At 40.6% G+C, this 12,199-nt stretch overlaps 1 pseudogene; it reads left to right on the top strand.

The window, feature by feature from the left end:
- Window positions 1-10,547: 10,547 nt before the first annotated feature.
- LOC116575506 lies at window positions 10,548-10,822 on the top strand (annotated as a pseudogene).
- The last annotated feature ends 1,377 nt before the right edge of the window (window positions 10,823-12,199 follow it).

The following is a 12,199-nucleotide window of genomic DNA, read 5'->3' as shown; positions in this document are numbered from 1 at the left end:
GGGTCCTGAGATCAATCGTCAGGGTCCTGGGATCCAGCATCTCATCAGGCTCTGTACTTAGCAGGGAGCCTGCTTCTCCCTCTCCCTCTGCCTGCTGTTCCCCCTGCCTGTGCTCTCCTGCTCTCTGTCAAATAAAAGAATAAAATCTTACAAAACAAACAAACATCGTATCCCTGTGGCATGATGATTCTGGTCTCTTCACCTTCACCAGCATGAAAGCTCATTCACTTAGTGCCATCAAGGGAGGTACACAGTCCTTTTGCGAAGCAGCACCTCTTGCTTCTAGGCGCTTTGTGCCATCTTGGATTGATCTTCAATTGCAGATGTGATAGAGAATGGATTGACTCTAGTTTGTTGGTGTTGAAGACTTTTGCCTGGAAATCAATTGCCTTTTACAGGGATGTATAGATTGGAATTACGTCAAAACACAGAAAGGTGGCAGTAAGCAAACACAAATGCAATACAGTCAGCAAACGTGCTTGAATACTCTCTAGAGCTCATCATTTTTCAGCTTACCTCACTCCACCGACCTATGCTAAGAGCTGTCTGCAGAATTGTACAACGCAGGCCAGGGTCAGCCAAGTGGGGAGGTGGACACATCTTGTTTTCATTAGCCAAAACTGTTGGGTCTTTATTCTATAGTTTCCTCAAGTGACTGAACGATATTTGGTTTTGAGATTTATTTCCATTCCTCTATCAATAATTAAATAATTGATAACCGTTTCTTAAAATAAATAAATAAATAAATAAATAAATAAATAACATCTGTGGTAGAAGCTACATTCCACCTAGGTCCTTTTTTTTTTTTTTTAAAGATTTTATTTATTTATTTGACAGAGAGACACAGCAAGAGAGGGAGCACAAGCAGGGGGAGTGTCAGGCAGAGGGAGAAGCAGGCTTCCCACCAAGCAGGGAGCCTCATGGGGGGCTCAATTCCAGGACCCAGGGATCATGACCTGAGCCAAAGGCAGACACTTAATGACTGAGCCACCCAGGAACCGCCCCACCCTTTTTTTTTTTTTTTTTTTTTTAACAACAGTCAACCGGGCAAAAGAAATTCAACATTCTAGTTGAGGATGTAGAAATGAGGCTTGTCAGGGCTCTGCCTCTAGGACATATGTGATCAGCCACCTTGGCCTGCCTCCCCATGCCACTTAGTCTTCCTGGCCTCAGTCTCTATCTGCCCAGTGGTAGTGCCCTTCTGGTTGTTTTTAAGGCTTCTTCCAGCCACTAGTTCCCTAGGGTGGAAACCAAGGTGGTTCCTATTTCCAATCCTCACCTCTAAATCCACACTCCCATATTCCCCTACAGTGTGAAAACACACACCCGGTTCTGCCACCTCTATAGTGAGTCTCTGACCAGATTTGGGAGAAGGGAATGGGAGAGAGAGGAACCAGTCAGGCTCATCTTAAATTCCACTGGAGTGCAAATCCTGACAATTTCTCAGTGGCATACCTGTGCAGGAGAACCTGAGAAGTCTCCCACATTTTGAATCAGGATAGAACTCCAGCCCCCTGCACCAGGCAGTTCTTGTGGAAATCTGAACATACCCAGGTCAAGGAAGCTGGGGTGGGAAAGAGAGATGTGCAGGGACACATGTGAAGGCTAGAAAAGCAGGACTTTGGGACACCCCTTGATAATGTCTAGTTCAAAACAACTGTTCTTATCAATGTTGGAAGAATTATTAAAACAATCATGTTCCTGAAGGAGAATCAGAAAACGGAAGTGTGAGATTCTTGAAAATGTGACCAATGAAAGCCAAAATCTGAAAGACAATTTCTTTACCCTTGCTTTCAGAATAGATTCATTCATTTTTGTCCTTATTTTCTGCCCAGGAAATATTTACGGAGCACCTCCTAAGCCTCCAAAACCATGCTTCATGCGGGTTATAGTGATTTACTTTAAATTGCTTCAGTATTATCAGTGTGCAGGTGTGTGAGTGCCAGCTGATTTCAGCTTGAATCCGACCACATGCTCTCAAGAATATACACTCTGGGAGCAGTTGGTTAGCTGCCCAGCCTGGACACAGCAAAGAGGCAGCTTCCTCTGCCTTCTGCCACACAGATCCCGTTGACACAGAGGATTTGCTCTTTGGCAGGCAATCAAAAATGGATATTCTTTGCTGACATTAGTGACTCATGAATTATCATGGTGAATGAGAGAAATGGGCTCTTAACCACTGAAAACGTCAAGATAGGAGAAATGGTTAAAGGTTTAGGCATTCAGTTTGAGACGATGAAAAAGTTCTGGAGATGGACTGGTTGTCCAGAAATGTGAATGCATTTAATGCTACTGAACTTAAAAATGGTTAAAATGGGGAGTGGGGTGCTGAGTGGCTCAGTCAGTTGAGCATCCAACTCTTGGTCTTGGCTCAGGTCATGATCTCAGGGCTCCATTTTTAACCCAGAGTCTGCTCCAGATTCTCTCTCTCTTCCTCTCCCTCTACCCCTCCCCCGCTCATTCTCGCTCTCTAAAAATAAATAAATAAATAAAATCTTTAAGAAAATGATTGAAATGGTAAATTTTATGTTCTGTATATGTTATTTCAATTTTTAAAAACTTTAAGGTGGAGCCCCTGGCTGGCTCAGTTGGCAGAACATGTGACTCTTAATCTCAGGGTTATGAGTTCAAGCTCCACATTGGGCGTGGAGCCTACTTAATTAAAAAAAATAAATAAAATAATTAAAAATTTATAAAAAATTTTAAGCTGTAGACACTGCCCATCCTTGCATGAATAGGGACAAACAACCATGACACTGGTCACCAAAATGTCCCCTGAGGCCTGGTCCCTGCTGGGGCTGTGCCTCACCATTGCTTTAGGAGGATTTCTGATTGCTGAGTGCCAACTAGAGGGTTCCAAATTAGGCCTCTAGAGCACAGGTCTGCAAACCCTTATAGTCAAGGGCCAGAAAGGTAAATATTCTAGTCTTTGTGGGCCATGAACTGTCTGTTGAAACTGCTCCCCTCTGTCATTCTAACAGGAAAGCAGCCACAGGCTATACCTACCTGAATGAGCATGGCTGTGTTCCAATAAAAATTCATCTACAAAAATCTGACCTAGAGCTTCATGTGCTGTCCCATGCTCTCCATCATTGGAATATTGTGTCTCCCTTGAGTGTCTTTTCATGCAAGGTGAGGTGGGAGCACTTCTACTTGCTTTGCCAAAGCCACATGTATTCGCTGTCTGTGGGGAAGCCCTCGGGGTAAGGCCTCCTTCCCTCCTGGCCCAAAAGTGCGGTGGCTGGGTTGTCAGACTTCTCACACCTCAGACAATCTGGGCGGTCTGGTCACCTGCCTCAGAGAGCCCTGGAGTTGTAGGGAGCCCGCTGGCCAGCACCTGTTCACAAACAAAGGCTCTGCCTGGAGCGTGGAGTACAATAGATAATATAAACAAAAGATTTTAAAAATTGCTCAAGGCATTATAAAATAAGAACTCTGACAGAGCAACAAAGAAAAGCCATTTGAGGCTGGAAAACAACAGCAAAAAAAAACCCCTACAGATTAGCCCCTCAGTGAAGAAAAGATGGGTCTGGCCCATTCAACCAGCACTAAGAACAGTGGGCGAGCTCCCAAAGCCGGGGAGACTTTAGGAAGGAACTGGATTTTCAACTAAAAACTGCAGGTTCCCTGAGGAACATCTGGATTTCAGGGTTCATTCGTTTTACCAGCTTTGCAGAAGACCGACTAAATCTGCAGGACAATTCAATTGACTTCTGCCACTGATTATCACAGGTCTATGGCAGAGGGTTGTTACGGGCGGTGCTTCTACGGAGCCGCTACCATACTCAGATCAGATTTCAGCGGCACCTGGGTGGCTCAGCTGGGTAAGCATCTGCCTTCGGCTCAGGTCATGATCTCAGGGTCCTGGGGTTGAGTCCTGCATCGTGCTCCTTGATCAGTGGGGAATCTGCTTCTCCCTCTCCCTCTGTTCTCCCCAAATTGTGCGCGCTCGCTCTCTCTCTCTCTCGAATAAATAGATAAAATCTTTTTTTAAAAAGTAAAAAACAGATTTCCGACTATATATTCTCGCTTCCCCCAGCATCCTTGTCTCCTCTCCACTGGATCTGCTTACAAACCAGTCAGCATGCACCCTGAATGGCTGCATGGTGTGTAGGGACAAGATCCAGTTTAAAACACAGAGGGAACAAGCTTCAAACATGAACTACACAGTGGACTCGATTTCCTCAAGTACAAGAATTTCTTCTTGGGGAGGGGGTGGGAGAGATGCAGTAACAGGGGGATGGACATGACGGAGGGCAAGCGATGGAATGAGCACTGGGTGTTCTATAAGACTGATGAGCCACTGAACTCTACCTCGGAAACTAAGAATACACTATATGTTCATTAATTGAATTTAAATTTTAAAAAATCTTTCTTTACAATGTTACCATAAGAAGTAAATAGCTTATTTGTTAAATAACATGGGGGTTTTTTTCCTGTCATTTTCTTGAGCTCTTACTCCATGAAAGACTCTATAAGGAGTTGTTGTTGTTCCTAATTAATTGATTTATTTATTGAATACAATTGAAGTGCAGTTGTCATACAGTATCATATTAGTTTTAGGTGTACAGCATAGTGGTTCAACGATTCTATACATTATGCAATGCTCACGATGATAAGTGTAGTTACCATCTGTCACCATACAAAGTTACGATGCTATTACAGACTATGTTCCCTATGCTGTACTTTTCCTCCCGTGACTTACTCTATTTCATAACTGGGAAGTTTGTACCATAACTGTTGTTTTAATGTATTTGCCTCTTTAAGTCACAATTATCTCTCTGTATTACAGACAAGAAAACTGAGGCTTAAGAGAGTTTAACTGAAATAAAATTGTAAACGTTTTGGCACAGAGTGGGCATTGAATAAATGTCAACTACTACCCCTTCCAGAAAAAGCCTAATTTCAAATATGCTGTGTTCTTCCCTCTCAAAGAGATGATATGCTGAGGGTGGGGGCAGGTACTGCTTCGGGCCAGACACGCGTCGCGGTGTTTCTCTCCACATGCTTAAGTCTTCTTTTCCTTCCTCCAGAAAGGCTGTATTCATTCTTCACACAAACTGAGGCACCCGTTAGCTTTATTCTGAGCTGTTTGATGAGTTTGTGGCCATTTTTTAAAAAATTTTATTTGTTATTTGAGAGAGAGAGAGAAAGATAGAGAGAGAGGTAGCAGAGCTACCTCAAGGGGGAGGGTAGGGAGTAGAAGGGGGAAGCAGGCTCCCGGCTGAGCAGGCACCTGACGCAAGGCTCCATTCCAGGACCCTGGGATCTGGACCTGAACTGAAAGCAGACACTTAAATAACTGAGCCCTCCCAGGGGCCCCGAGTTTGCAGCTATTATTAATGGAACTTTTCAGTGATGTTTTCTATTGGCCATTGCTGCTATAGCACAGAGATAGAATGTGGATCTGGAGTCGACCTGTCTTACGGAACTCTTACTAGTTCTATTGGTCTCATAATGGAGATCTTTAAAAAACAAAACAAAACAAAACAATTCTTGTATCTCATTTCTTTCCCTCGTCTTATTGTATTGTCCAGAAACTCCAGAAGAAATACTGAATTGTAGCTCTGACAGTGGGCATCCTTTTTGTTTTCCTGTCTTTACCTTAATAATTCTTTGGCAGATGCCCTTTGTCCAGGTCACTCAGGTCTCCTGACTTTGTTGCTGTTTGCTGTTTGTTTCCACCAGGAGTGCATGTTGAATTTTGTCAAATGCTTTTTCAGCACCTGTTGACAGGATCAGGACTTTTTTCTTTAAACCCCGTTAACTAGATCCCTTTGCATTGCCTCAGCCTTGTGCACTCGGCTTGGCCATAGCTTTTTACTTTATTAACCCATTGCTTGGTTGGATTTATTGTTGGTGGGTTTTTTTATTTTAGAAATTTACTAATTACGTGCATAAATAAGATATTCCTACTGGTTTATTTTTGCACACCCCCCCTTCTCTGTCTTTATTAGCAGGATATGTTAACCTTCTAGAAATATTTTATAAGCATTCCACTTTCTCTATGCACTGAATACAGTATGTAACATGGGGATATCTACTTTTCTGAAGATTAGGTAGATTCTTTGGATAAAACTGTACAGTCTCCAACTTTTTGGTGGGCTGACTGTGGATCACAATTTCAAGGTTGGTTTTTTGTTTTGTTTTGTTTGTTTTGTTTTTGTTTTTTGCCTTTTTATGAGGATTTTACATTTCCCAGGTGATCACCCACCTCATCCAGGATTTCAAATGTATATAACAAAATGTAATATAAAATTCCACATAGTATGTTTGCTAGGACTGGCATAACTACTACAAACCCGGTGCCTTAAACAATAGAAATTTACTCTCTCACAATTCTGGAGACTAGAGTCCAAAATCAAGGTGTTCCTTGGAACCTCTTAGAACGTCTCTAAGGAGTTCCTTCCCAACCCTTCCAAATTCCTCTGATATCTGGTCAAGATCTGCAGATCTGGCATTGGGGAGGTGGCTACCTTATTTGGGATCAAGACAAACACCTACTGCTCCTTGTCTTTCCTTCAGGACCCCACCTATGGCTATAGAAGAGCCCTGAAGAAAGCCTGAGGAAGAATCTGTTCTACTTCTCTATCTGGCCCCCAGTGCTTGCAGGCAATCCTTTGTGTTCTTTGGCTCATACACACATCACTGCCATCTCCATGTCCATCTTTTACATGGTGTTGTGGGTGGGGGGAGGGCCAAGTTTCTTCTTTTAAAGGTACCTCAGATTGCTGCTTAGTGTGGATTTGAATATGTAAAGCACCTGTTATTTTGAAAAGTTTTTGTTTGTTTTTAAAGATTTATTTATTTATTTATTTATCTATTTGAGGCAGTGGGGGCAGGGAGAGGGAGGGGGTATCTCCAGCAGACTCTCCAGCTGAGCGAGCTTGACCAGGGCTTGAGATCATGACTCAAGTTGAAAACAAGAGTTGTAGGGGCGCCTGGGGGCTCAGTGCCTTAAAGCCTCTGCCTTCAGCTCAGGTCATGATCTCAGGGTCCTGGGATCGAGCCCTGCATCAGGCTTTCTGCTCAGTAGGGAGCCTGCTTCCTCCTCTCTCTCTGCCTACTTGTGATCTCTGTCTGTCAAATAAATAAATAAAATCTTTTAAAAAAATAAATAAATAAACAAGAGTTGTATGGCCCATCACCCATCCGGGCGCCTTTCATTTGCAAAACTTTTAAATTGCAATTCTGATGTTTTCCTTAACCCAGGAATAATTTTGTTAAATTTATCTTATATTTAATTTTATATTGTTAAATTTCCCAACATTTTGGTTTTTCCTTCTGTTCCCTCATTTGCTTTTATTGCTCATTTCTAACTTTACTATACTCATTTATTGATTGTGGCCTGCGTGATTTCCACTTTGGGGGTAAAAGGAGTTCCATATCTGTCTGTCAGTCCAAGCACGTTAATTATGATAGTCTAGACATCTGTAGTCTTGCTTGTTTAACTAATTTACCTAGTAAGAAATATGTCAGTAATGGAGCAAAAGAGTAGCTATGTAAAAAATACCATATGATTTTGCCTATATGTGGAATTTTAAAAACAAAAAAAGGAAACAATGAAAAAAAAACAGAAATAAACAAAAACATGGACTCTTAACCATAGACAACAGATAGTTCCCAAAGGGGAGAGGAAGGGGACAAATAGGTAAAGGGAATTAAGAGTACATTTATAATGAGCACTCCGTATTGTATAGAATTGTTGAATCAGTATTTGGACACCTGAAATTAATATGACACTGTATGTTAACTAACCGGAAATAAGAGGAAGAAAGAGAGAGAGAGAGAAAGGAAGAAAGAAAACAAAAGAAGAAAAGAAAGAGATAGCAGTTGAATACAGTAACAATAACTACAAAAGAAATATAAAAGAATAGAAGATTGCCTTCAAAATAACATTAAAACCTACAGATATTAGCGTTCTACTTAACAAAATATGGATGAGGAGAGTATAAAGTTGCAACTTCCCTCAAATTCATCTATAAATTCAATGTGATTACAGCCAAAACTCTAACACATCTTAAAGGGATTTGACATAGTTCTAAAAATTTACTTGGAAAATTAAAGGGCCAGGCATAGCTAGGACAGTTCTGAAGATGAGCATCAAATAGAGATTTGTCATATCAGATAGAACTTCCTAAATAAAAAAAAAAAAAAGATTATTTAAAAAAGAGAAAAGAAAAGAAAGAAAGATGTTGGTTTCTCAAAATAATTAGGGTTTTATCCATTTTCTTCATATTCTTACTTATTTTAGCTTTTTATTTCCAAATTTGTGTGACTAGGCATATATAGATCCATGACATTAAACATGTTCCTGATCAATTGTGCCTTATATGAGCATTATAGGAGGCCTGATGGCCCACAGGACCTAAGCACTAACTGTAAACAGGTGTGTGGGTCCATGGTCAGTTCGGTCACCAACACTGTGCTGGAGGCCATTCCATCACCTCTGTAGGCATCAGTACCTCATTTATGAAATGGAGATCATGAGCTTTGTCACTACCTGGTGGGGGGGTGGGGCAGCTAGCTTCTGGCTTGTGGTAAGTTCTCAAAGAACCGTTTTCTAAAATGGTAACAATGACAATGATGACCCACAACCTAAGAAAGGTCCCTACATTTTCTAAGGGTTAAAAAATATTAAGTAATATTTTTTGATGCATGAAAATTCTATGAAACCAAAATTTCAGTGTCCATAAACAAAGTTGTACTAGAACAGCCAGCCGCTCATCCTCTTAGGCATTGCCTATGGTTATTTTCACACTACCATGCAGAATGGAGTACAAGAGAGAGTACTTAACCCCCAAAGCCTACAGTATTTACTCTCTGGTCCTTTGTGAAAGAAGCTTGCCAACCTCTGCTTCAGGCCATTCACCCTACCCCACAAATCTTTAAGATTTTATGATCATATTACCCTTCTCCTTACTAGTGAAGGAATATGATCTGGTTCCATGCTACTACTTTGACCTCCTTTAACCCTTTATTTTCAATTCTATAAGTCATATGATATAACAACACAAAATTTTTCAGCATGTCCAGAAAATAAAGTGTCAATCACATTTATTAGTCTTTGTTTAATAATAGTCCCTTCCACCTAGAATTTTCTTCTTCCTTCTGAATATGAAAATCTCTACTCAAGAACCCAATTTGCTTTTATTTTACATACAATAAAGTGAACATATTTAACTATACAGATTGAAGAGGTTTGCAAATATACACGGTGTGTAACCAACATCCAAATTAAGACATGGATCATTCTTCACCAATGCAGAAAGTTCCCTCTGCAACCACTCTTCTGATAACAATCTCTTTTGATTAGATTTTTTTAAATCTCTTCTTAAACTTTCCATAAATGAAATCAGACAATATGTACTATTTTTTTTACCTGGCTTCTTTAGTTCAGCATAATATTTGTGAGACTCACCCATGTTGTGTTTATCACTTTGCCCTGCTGTCTAGTATTCCACTGTATGAGTAAACTACTATTTGCTTATTCCATTCTTGTTAATGGCCACTTGGGTTGTTTCTGTCTTGAGGCTATTATGAATGAAGTGTCTATGAACATTTTTCTACAAGTCTTTTTGTGGACATAGTCTTCGTAGTTCTTAGGAATGGGTGGATCCTCAGCTCTGTGTTTGTTTAACCTTGTAAAGAACTGCCAAGTAGGGGCACCTGAATGGCTCAGTGGGTTAAAGTCTCTGCCTTCCGGGCACCTGGGTGGCTCAGTGGTTAAGCCTCTGCCTTCGGCTCAGGTCATGATCCCAGGGTCCTGGGATCAAGCCCTGTGTGGGGCTCACTGCTCAGCAGGGAGCCTGCTTCCTCCTCTCTCTGCCTGTCTCTCTGCTTACTTGTGATCTCTGTCTGTCAAACAAATAAATAAAAATCTTCAAAAAAAAAAAAAAAACTTCCAAGTAATTTTCCATGGTAGCACACCATCTTACACCCTCTCCAGCAATGCAGGAGAGGTCTGGTTGCTTTACATCCTTATCAACATTTGGTATTTTCACTCTTAATAAGTGTAAGATATACCTCATTGTGGTTTTTTTAATTTGCATTTCCCTGATGACTAGTGATGTTTGGCACCTTTTCCTGAGCCTATTGGCTATGTGTATATATTTTTGTGTGACATATTCATTCAAGTCTTTTGCTCATTTTTTCAATTGGGTCATTCATCATATTGTTGATCTACAAGGTTACATATTCTCAATCAAGTCCTGCAAATATTTTCCCTGCAAAATTTTTCTCAGATGCAGTTTCTCTTTACATTTTCTTAGCAATGTCTTTTGATGAGCAGAAGATTTTAGAAGTTATTATTCTTTTCCATTGATCTATTTGTTCTATTTACACCATGCTATACTGTCTTACACCATTGCTATAGCTTTACATCTTTTGTTCTTTTTTTCAAGACTATCATAAATCATTTGCATTTTCATAAACATTTTTACAATCATCTTATCGATTTCTTAAAAAAAGATAAATTAAATTAAAAGAAGCTCCCGCCAACGTGCTATTCTGATGGCAGAGTGGAGGATTACCCTGTGCCCCACAAAATGGAGCTTGAGGCTATGAGCAGATCCACTGGCCCAGGAAAGCCAGCTGTCTTCCCACATCTGACCACGGTGCAGTTGGCCACTGGCATGTGCTTCACGACCTGATCCTTTTTTTATGAGGTTACCTCCACCAGGTACACCTGGTGTACCACCTGATCTTGGTGACCTTGTTCTTCTTGGACTTTGGAACGCTCTTCCTGCCGCTCTGGATTGGCATTTATAGTTCCAAATGGGTGGCTTTGCCGAACCCCTGCTTTTTTAAAATGACTCTTTAGAGATTCTTCTATTTACTTATTTGAGATAGAGAGAACACAAGCAGGGGGAGGGGCCAAGGGAGAGGGAACGGCAGACTCCCAGCCAAGCAAGGATTTTGACACAGGGCTCTATCCTAGGACCCTGAGACCATGACCTGAGTGGAAGGCAGATGCTTAACTGACTGAGCCACCCAGGCAACTCTTAAATTAATTTTATAACTGTTGTTGGAGATGTCGCACCTGCTGCTCACAATAAAGGCAGATGTGTGACTATCAAAAAATTAAAACTAACACTAAAAAATAAGAAAACTAAAAATCCTGGTGGATTTTGGTTAGATTTCACTGAATCAATAAATCAATGTGGAGATAATTGATATCTTTTTTAAGAAAATTGAGTCTTCTGGTCAAAAATATGGTTATCCTTCCCCTCATTTATGTCCTCATTAATGTCTCTCTGCCATGCTCATTTAGGTCTTAGTATGGAGTAAAGAGTATAATTTAATTTTATTGTTTTATTTTTGTTACTGTCAGTATATAGAAATACATTTCTCAGGGGTGCCTGTGTGCCGCAGTCTGTTAAGTGTCTGCCTTCAGCTCAGATCATGATCCCAGGGTCCCAGAATAGAGCCCAGGGTCAGGCTCCTACTCAACAGGCAATCTACTTGTCCCTCTGCCCCTCCCCCTCACTTGTGCTCTCTTGCTCTCTCTCAAATAAATACATAAAATCTTTTTAAAAATTTAAAAAGAATAAATTTTTCATATTGACTTTATATCTTACAACTTTAAATTTACTTCTCAGTTCTAACAGTTATTTTGTAGAGTCTTATGGATTTTCTGTATAATTATGTCAAAGTTTAAATGTCGCCTTTTTTTGAACCTTCCTATGACTTTCCTGGACAGAATTTGTTATCCACCCTTCCATGAAATCCCACAATGCTTTGTTGGTATCCATACCTCCATCATGACCACTACTATCAATGTTGTAATCCCCTGTTTACCTATTGTGCTCTCAGTAAGAAATGTATCATTTTTTCATTTCATGTTTCCACTCCCTGGGTAATAAGTGAATGAATGAACATATATTTGAGTTTTCTGGAATTACTTATTCCAAATAAATACTCCAAATATTGCTTACTCCAAATACTATTTCTGGCCCTATTGGTATGCCTTCTACATGTCTCATTTTAAAACCAAACAGCGGCAGACAACTGGGTGGCTCAGTCAGTTAAGCATGTGCCTTTGACTCAGGTCATGACCCAGGGTCCTGGGATCGAGTCTCACACGGGGCTACCCACTCAGCGGGAAGTCTGATTCTCCCTCTGCCCCTACCCCGCACTCGTGCACTTGCTCACTCTCTTCGTGCACATGCAAACATAAATAAATAAAAGCTAAAATTAA

Source organism: Mustela erminea, chromosome 16 (genome assembly GCF_009829155.1).
Source record: "Mustela erminea isolate mMusErm1 chromosome 16, mMusErm1.Pri, whole genome shotgun sequence".
In the NCBI taxonomy this organism is placed as follows: Eukaryota; Metazoa; Chordata; class Mammalia; order Carnivora; family Mustelidae; genus Mustela; species Mustela erminea.
Note: the sequence above shows the minus strand (reverse complement) of the source record. Positions and strands in the feature narration are given on the sequence as shown.